Below are 9,328 nucleotides of genomic sequence, written 5' to 3' on the forward strand. Positions count from 1 at the left end.
AGCCCTGGCTCAGAGATGCAGCGGCCCCGCCCCTGAGAGCAGCCCCAGCCCTCAAGGAAGCTGGGAGGGGGTAAGAGGGACGTCTCTTGCATGTGATCCTGGAGGAGACCCTGAAAATAAACACGAATTCATGCTCTGGGCTGTGAGACAGATGGTCTCCCTGCCCCTTTGGATTCCTCCATCCCCCATCACCATGTTCCCTTTCTCACCTGTTTACAGGAGGAGCCGACTGAGCTGGGTTCGAGTCCCTGCTCAGCCAATTCCATGTACCTTTAGACAGACCCCTAACTTTTCTGTGCCTCAGTTTCCCTGTTTGTAAACTAGGGATCGTACTATCAACTTTACAGACTTGTGGTGAGGATTAAGTGAGATTATGCAGATCAAGGATTTAGGGGAGTGGTTGCACATGCTAAGTGCTCAGTGAATGACAATGACACTGGTCTCAGAAGTCAAGGGCCCCGGTCTCCTCCTCCTTTCTCCCCCTGTACATTTCTTTCTTGGACTCTACTCACCACCCCGTCCACTCCAGCAGTCCCAGGCTTGGCCCCAAATGCCAAGACCTCCCTCCACTGGCTGATCCCAGACCATATTCCACATTCTGAGCTCAAGCCTGGCCTGAGTGGGGAGCTGGGGCAGAAGGCAGGGCAGGAGCAGGGCAGGGCCCTGGGCTCAGCGGGTGGAGGGGGCCAAAGGGAGGAAGTGAGGAAAGCTGGACACGTAGGCCCGCAAGGCTGGGAAACTCCTCAGTGCAGCTGGGAAGCAGGGGGAGGTGGGGATGGGCCCCAAGCTCACAGGCAAAGGGACACTGAGGGCGGAGCCATGAGTCCTGCCAAAGCAGTCTTGCTCCCTGCCATAAAGTCCAGCAAGTCAGAAGCCACCCCTCCCCCCAGCCCAGGCAGGGACTAGAGGTCCCCCCAGCCCACTCTCCATGCACCTTAAGAGAGGGCAGCATCTCTCCCTGAGAGTGTGGGCCCCTAAAAGGGCCTGAGCTGTTGGCGGCAGGGGCAGGGGAGGCCTGGAGCCAGCGCTGGCCTCAGCTGGCCTTGAGCTAAGCTCACAGGAGCAGAGGAAAGCCAGGGCCAGCCACCGGAAAAAGAACGGGGAAGTGGCAGCGCTGTTCCCACCAGGGTTAAGGAAAATGGTGCCTGTCATAAGGCAGGTCCCCTGGGAGGCTGGGTGGAAGGGAGGCTAAGAGCAGACTCTGGCCAGGGCTGCCAAGTCAGATCCTGGGTCTGACGCTTTCTGCTGTGTGACCTCAGGCAAGTCATTTAACTTCGGTGGCTAATTTTTCATAGGTGTGACATGTAGCTCTAATAGCACCCATTTCCTAGGGTGTTTGTGAGGGTTAAGTCAGTTAATGGCTGCAAGGAGCCCCCTGCATGGTCCCCGGCATGCAGGCCTTAGCTCTTATTACTGCTCCTCTGTGATCTCTAGCCGGTACCCCACATATGTAAGGAGGGCACCTTCCCTCCCATTTTACAGATGAGGAATCTGAGAGAAAGCGGGTAAGCAGCTCACAGTCACCAGGGGAGTCAACCACAGAGCCTGGATTCAATGCCAGGTTCTTGGGACCCCAGAGCCTGGCCAGATCTGTCCACATTGACCCCTGGGCACTCAGTCTGGCCTCACCCTTGGCATGACCCTACCCAGCCCCTGAGAGAGGGGCTGGTGCTTCCAGTAGATTTGGGGGGTCATTATTTCCTACAGTCAAAGACGGAGCACTTGTCAGGACTTGCGTCCTGGTGCTACTCCCTGTAAACTTCATCATCGCCAGGAGCCCAGGCCCAGTCATCCCTGGTCACCTGGACTTCCAGCTGCTTCCTGCTCTGTACATCCCTATTCTGCCCGACCCCCCTCACCCCTGCCCTCCCGCAGTGCCTCCTCCAGCCCCACCACCTGCCTGCTCTGTGCCTCTGTCAGAGCACCTGAGGATTGCTGGAGAACATCCCATCACTTGGCTGTCTGGTTTCACTTCAAATTCATGGCCACAAACCTCAAAGGACATGCAACACTGCCAGAACTCCTGCCGCAATGCCCTGGGCAGTGCAATCTCCCACTCCCTGAGGGGAGCATTTCTGACCCTCTCTTTCCTTCCCAATCATTTCAGTGGCTGTGCCCTTACCCCCTGTATGATCTTGGCAAGTTACTGAAACTTTCTAAGCCCCAGGTCCCTCCACTGTGAACCGGGGATAATAATAGCGCCTCTGCTGTAATTGTTATAAGGACTGTCTTAGCCGGCTTCCCTGAAGCAGAGCCTGAGACAAAGGCTTACATGAAGGTTTATTTTGGAATATGATCCCAGGGAGCAGGAAGGAGGCCTGGGGAGAGCAAAACAGAGAAAGATGGAGAGCCAATACGCGGTGGCCTATGGAGGAGCGGGTCCCTGCTATGGCGTCTGCATGTCCAGTCCCACAGGACTATCTGAGCCATATGAAGTGGCTCAGGGCAGAAAGTGGAAGCACTTATACCTGGCCATCATTGCCCACCTGTGTAGGGTAGCCCAGCAGGGCGCTAGCTGCTCCCACTTATGTATGAGTGAGTCCTCGAATGGGTTCCCAAGGGTGCCCCTGCCACACATCAGAGACATTCCGAAGCCAGAGGGGAGAGATTTGCAGCCAGAGCCCGAGGTGAGAGTCTGCCAGGATGCACCTGTGCAGAGTTGCGGGCCACCTGCGCAGAACTGGAATAAGGTGTGGGTGAGAGAATTCACGTAAGAGGTATTCAACCAATGGGACAACGCACATAAAAAACTTTTTACAGGGTCTGGCACGTTTTAAGCACCCAAAATATATTATTATTTTTATTAACATAATCATCATCTCCTGCTGAGGCCCAACCTGAAAAGCTGATATTAGCATTCTTTATCCACAACAGAAGGTAGCGAAGCTTCTAGAAAACTCACTCTATGAAATAAAAACCCAGGGCCCTGAGGAAAGAGTGTTATTTGCAGGGGCATTTGAGCTTCCACTGTGAGTGATCAGTGTGAGCCTCTTTTGTGCCAGGCATCGAGCCAGATACAAGGAGATAGTGATGAACGAAACGTGGTCCTGGGCAGGATGCCCCATGTGGGCCGAGGGAACGGGGAACAGGGCTCCTGGCAGAGGGAGGGGTGTGAGCACGGGACCATCCATGCACACAAACGTCAGGCTTGGAATAAAGGGCTCAGGTTCTCCGCTGGAATAGTGGAACCAGATGCAGCCATCCTGACCAAAAACCAGCCCTTTTTTCAGAAAGAGAAACATTCTGAATAGAGAAAGAAAGAATGACTCGGGCCCAGGCTTGAGTCCTTACTTGGCAGGATGGCCCCCCGTGTGGGTGGAATGTGGCCACAAGGAGGGCATGTGGGCGCAGTAGTGTGTGTTGCTATGTAGGGCAGCAGAAGGGCTCCAGGGTTTAGAGTCGGTGAGTTCTGAGTTCAAGTCCTGCTCCCCCACTTGCTTTCTGTGCTGGCTGTTCTCCCTTTCTCCCTGCTCCCATTCCTGCTCCTGCCTCTCAGCACCCTATAGACCACATGGCTCTGGCTTTTTCCCTCTGGTTTCCTGGGGGTTCAGCCATGAGAGCACGGGCAGGGCTGGGGGGCAGGAGAGGAGAGTGGTTGGGGTGATTCTTCCCTCCTCCTGCTCACCGTGGGCGCCCCCTCCCCTTGTCCCCTCAGCCCATGGGGTAGCAATGACTTCCTGCTATTGTCAATCCCTGGTCTTCAGCATCCATTGTTGATTCTCTGAACTGTGCAGGCAAATCTGGAAATAGCCCCTTCTTTAAGTTCTCTTTAGCTAAAGCCTTTGGAGGGGAATTCTATTTTCTCCTGGGTCCTTAGCACATATACTAACCTTACCACTTATTCCACTAAGTCATTCTAACTCCCTAAGGCAAAATCTTTCATCCGTAAAATGAAGTCGTAACCCCTACCACAGGTTGGGAGAGTCCATAACGTGTGCCTGACATATGCGTGGCACGGGGGGCACAGAAGACCCCGACACAAGTTGCTCCCCATTCCTTCCTTCCTTTAGGTTGTACTGTCAACAGCAGCAGGTTAGTTTTCTCTCTGGATTTGGTGGCAGGAAGCAAAAGGATGCTGTGAGGAGGGAGGGAGAGAAGGGATTAGTAAACGATTAAATTTTTGTACTTCAGTTGATATCTTTCCAATCATATCAGTTGTAACAAATGAAATAAGATACCATGAAGGTATGAAGGCAAAGTGCATCACTGTGTCTGCTCCAGCCCCCTTGCTTGCCCATCCACTCCCACCCCAATGTGACCCACGGTAACAAGGGTACGTTCTTCCACACCCTTCACCTGGCTCCCACACTGCATGCAAGCGTGTGTACACTGCATGATTTCATTTGGAGATGGTACTTTGGAACAGGCTGTGCAAGATCCCAGCCTCCATCCCCACCCTCCCACAAGGCTTGCCAACTTGTCCCTGAGTCACCTCTCTCAGTGGCTCCCATCTCAATCTCCTAATTTCCTTACGACCCTCTCTCCCTACTTACGACATTATGTCCACCCCAGGCAAACGATACCCCGGGGTTGACCGGCTGAGCAGCTGCAGGAGGTGGGGGATGTGCTGTTTGTCATGGATCAGAGATCCTAATTCCACAAGTGTATCCCATAGCCTGGCTACCCTTCCCCTAAATTCGGAGTAAGTAGCCCATTAGTCTGCTTTCAGGAAGAGCCTCCTCTGCCTGTCCTTAAAGTGCCCGCAGGGGTCCACCTCACCATGTTCCGGGAACCATGCCAAGCTGCAGCAGGCCAACTTGAGTAGGAAATGCCAGCCCACACGCTTGACCGTCACTGCTCACAGGTGAATGCTCACAGTTGGAACCGAATACTTCCTTGTTGAATTGAACCTGCTGGGATTTTAGCAGTGTGTGTGCTTTATCGTTTCTGCTTTTGGCGTTGAGAGACCAATGCAATCAGACTGCTTCTCTGAACCCGCAGTAGAGCCGGGACCTGGGGGGTGGGCAGGAGGTTTCCAGGCGCCCACAGACAGGGACCTGCAAGCCTCGGGGTCCTCAGCCTGGAGGGGAGCTTGCCCATCACCCTTGTACCTGTTCCCGCCTAGGGCTTCTCCAATCTCTTTTCTGACTTTGTTTTCTCAAAGACTGATCCTTGGGGATCCCGTCAGTGCTTGGAGAAACGAAGAGGGTGGGGGAAAGAGGGAAGAAGATAGGCGTGGCTTCCTGCCTGCACTTTTCTCTTCTTCCCACTGGTTTCTCTTCCTCCTGTTCCTCATGGTCCTGTTCTCAAGCTTCAACAAAGCCTTCTCCGGCAGTTCTGGGCAGCACTACCACTTGGACCAGCAGAGTCCAATAGAACTTTCTGCAGTGATAGAAATGTTCTATATCTGCACTGTCCAATACAGTGGCTCCATGAGGCTCCATGGCTCGTGCAATCGAGGATCTGAATTTTTAATTTTATTTCATTCTAACTAACTTTAATAGAAGTAACCATATGCAGCTAATGGTTGCTATACTGGATAGCAGATATTTAGACCACAAGGCAACTTTGTGCAAATTAGTGAAAAGTGCAGCTTCTCAAGACAGCTTGCTTCCTTCCATTGGCTGGGGAAGTTTTGTAATAGATCCACAATGGCTACGCTGTGAATGAGGCCCCTTAGAGTTGTGTGGTGCACAGTCCTATGTGGCAGCCCCGGCTCCAGGGCCCACCCCCAGATGGCAGTGGTAATGACCACTGTGCTGGGAGTACTCAGTGGGAGTCAGGCACAGGCTAGGTGGGTCAAGGGATTATCAGAATTCATCTGACAGTGGCTCTAGGAGGTAGGTGCTGTCATGGGCCCCATTTTACAGGTAAGGAAACTGGGGTTTGGAGAGTTTCAGCAGCTCAATCAAGGTCACTCAGCTGGAGAGGGGAGGGACTGGCACTCCATCCCAGCTCTGACTCCTAACCACTATGGAGATCTCTGCCTGCTCCTCTCCCACCATGCGTGACTTCTGCACACTGAGAACTTCCACCGGCCCTCCTTCCACAGCACTGGGTCTTCACTCAGTTATAAGGTTCAGGCTTACTTTTCCTTGCTCACTGGGCTGGGAGTGCCCCGAGGGCAGGTCAGCTTTGCCAGCTCTGCCGCTGCCCTGCTTTAACCCCAGAGGACGGCCATGGGGGCTGTTTGGCAGGTACCAGTAGATGGGCACACTCGGGAGTCTCTCCTCCCACTGCCTCAATCCTATTGCAAAACCCAAGGACTGGAAGGTTGGGGGGAGGTGCTGGTACTGAGTCTCAGGTTCCTTTGGCCCCTGTCCCTGTGATCCCGGCTTTGGGTCCCAGGGTTCAGACCTCAAACAAAGGCAAGGCCTGCCAGGGTCGAGCAGCGAGCCTCAGAACTGGCCCGATCCTGTGTGTGGTTCTGAGGGGCTGGATGGAGGCTGGTGAGTCGAGGGCATGGCCTGCACTTGTCCAGGGCCCTCTGCTCTGGGTTAGCTCAGTATCCTCAGCCATTCTCCCGACTCCCTTGTCAGTCAGGCTCTGAGCTGCCAACACAGGCCCTCCCACACAGGCTGGCCAGAGCGGACACGATCTCACAGGACTGTGAGCCAAGACTGGCCAAGGGGCTTCTGGCCAAGGGCCTGGTCTCATCCGGCACTGCAGCCCCACCCCACAGTTTAGAGGCAAACAAGACCTTAGATAGGGGCTGAGGGAGGGGGAACGGCAGCTGTTCCTTTCAGGTAATATGAAGAAATGGGGTCAGAAGGCAAGCGGGGAGGGGCAGTGGATCAAAACCACAGCTGGGGCCAACTTGAGGCACCAGATGCCCCAGAACCCAGGGATACCCTTAGGTTCCCCTTTAAAAAAACATTGGATTGGGGGAGGGACAGCCCCAGTGGCCTAGTGGTTAAGTTTGGCAGACTCCACTTCAGTGGCCTGGGTTCAGGTCCCAGGTGCAGACCTATACCACTGACCTGTTGGTGGCCATGCTGTGGCGACCGCCCACTTACAAAAAATAGAGAAAGATTGGCAGCAGATGTTAGCTCAGGGCAAATCTTCCTCAGCAAAAAGAGGAAGAATGGCAACAAATGTTAGCTCAGGGTGAATCTTCCTCAGCAAAAAGAGGAAGACTGGCAACAGATGTTAGCTCAGGGTGACTCTTACTCAGAAAAAAAAAAATTTGCACCAGCTTTATTGAAATATAATTCACATACCATAAATTCACCCGTTTAATGTGTGCCGTCCAATAGTTTGGTACTTTCACAGAGTTGTGCAACGATCACCACAATTAATTTTAGAACATTTCATTCACCGCAAAAAGAAACCGTGTACCCTTTAACCTCCACCTCCTGTTTCCCACCACCACCCAACCCCCAGTCCTAGGCAACCACTCATCGACGTTGTTTCTCTATGGATTTGCCTATTCTGGACATTTCATATAAATGAACCACACAATATGCTGTCCTTTGTGTCTGACTTCTTTCACTTGGCTTAATGTTTTCAAAGTTCATCCATGTTGTAGCATATGTCAATTCTTCATTCGTTTTTGTGGCCAGATAATATTCCGTTGTTTATACACTGAATTTTATTTTTCCATTCATCAGTTGATAGACATTTGGGTTGTTTCCACTTTTTGGCTATTATGAATAACGCTGCTAGGGACATTCATGTGCAAGTTTTTGTGTGGACATGCTTTAATTTCTCTTCGGTATATAAATAGGAGTAGAATTTCCACATCATGTGGTAACTGTATCTTTAACCTTTTCATGAACTGCCAAATTGTTTCCAAAGTGGCTGCACCATTTTCCATTCCCACCAACAGTATATGAGGGTTCCAATTTCTGCACATTGTTGACAACGCTTATTATTATCTGACTTTTATTATAGTCATCCCATGGTATGTGAAGTGGTATCCCATTGTGGTTTTGATTTGCATGTTCCTAATGACTCATGATGTTGAACATCTTTACATGTGCTTCTTAGTCATTTATATGTATTCTCTGGAGAAATGTCTGTTCAAGTCCTTTGCCCATTTTTAATTGAGTTGTCTTTGTATTATTCGGTTGTAAGAGTTCTTTATATATTCTAGATACACAAATCACTTATTAGGTATATGGCTAGGCAATACTTTCTCCCATTCTGTGGACTCTCTTTTCACTTTTTTGATGGTGTCCTTTGCTGCACAAAAGTTTTTAATTTTGACGAAATCCAATTTGTCTGCTTTTTCTTTTGTTTCTTGTACTTTTGGTGTTGTATTTAAGGAACCATTGCGTTATCTAAGGTTAGGAAGATTTATGCTTATGTTTTCTTTCTTTTTTTAAGGAAGATTAGCCCTGAGCTAACATCCACTGCCAGTCCTTCTCTTTTTGCTGAGGAAGATTGACCCAGAGCTAACATCTGTGCCCATCTTCCTCTACTTTATATGTGGGATGCCTGCGACAGCATGGCTTGACAAGCGGTGCATGGGTCCACACCCGGGATCCGAACAGGCAAACCCTGAGTCACTGAAGTGGAGCACGCAAACTTAACTGCTGTGCCACCAGGCCGGCACCCTTATGTTTTCTTAAAAAAGCTTTATAGTATTAGCTCAAACATACAGGTCTTTAATCTATTTTGAGTTAATTTTTGCATATGGTGGGAGATATGGTTCTGTTGTTAGGTGCATATATGTTTATAATTGTCACCTTTCTGATGGATTACCCTTTTATCACTATAAAAGGTCCCTCTTTATCTTTAGTAACTTTTCTTTGTTTTAAAATCTATTTCGGGGGCCAGCCTCATGGCATAGTGGTTAGGTTCGCATGCTCTGCTTTGGTGGCCCAGAGTTCATGGGTTCAGATCCCAGGCACAGACCTACACATCGCTCATCAAGCCAAGCTGTGGCGACATCCCACATACAAAATAGAGGGAGATTGGCACAGATGTTAGCTCAGGGTCAAAAAACTATTTTATCTGATATTAGAATAGCCCCTCCAATTTTCTTAGCATTGCTGTTTGCATGATATCCCTTTTTCTGTACTTTTACTTTCAATCTATTCGTATTTTTACATCTAAAGTGTGTCTCCTATAGACAGCATATGTGGGATCTTGCTGTATCATCTGGTCTGATGACCTCTGCTCTTTGATTGGATTGTTTAATCCATTCACATTATTGACGTGGTTGTATTTGCATTTGCCATTTTACTTGTTTTCTAAATATCTCATGTCTTTTTTTCCCCTCTATTTCTCCTAGACTTCTTTCTTTCACATGAAGTGAATATTTTCTGGTATAATGTTTTAATTATTCCTTTAATCAGTTTTTTACTAGATTTTTTGAGTGATTTTCTTGGTGGTTGCTCTAGCATTTACCTGTGGACAGCTTACAGTACTGCCCTCCTGTCCC

At 50.2% G+C, this 9,328-nt stretch overlaps 1 non-coding gene across 1 annotated transcript; it reads left to right on the top strand.

Annotated features, from left to right (window-relative positions):
* The first annotated feature begins 5,056 nt into the window (after positions 1–5,056).
* MIR9084 (microRNA mir-9084) lies at positions 5,057–5,185 on the top strand. Its single transcript, NR_128107.1, has one exon. It is a non-coding gene; the product is annotated as a microRNA mir-9084 (primary transcript).
* Positions 5,186–9,328: the final 4,143 nt, after the last annotated feature.

This window comes from Equus caballus, chromosome 4 (assembly GCF_041296265.1).
Source record: "Equus caballus isolate H_3958 breed thoroughbred chromosome 4, TB-T2T, whole genome shotgun sequence".
In the NCBI taxonomy this organism is placed as follows: Eukaryota; Metazoa; Chordata; class Mammalia; order Perissodactyla; family Equidae; genus Equus; species Equus caballus.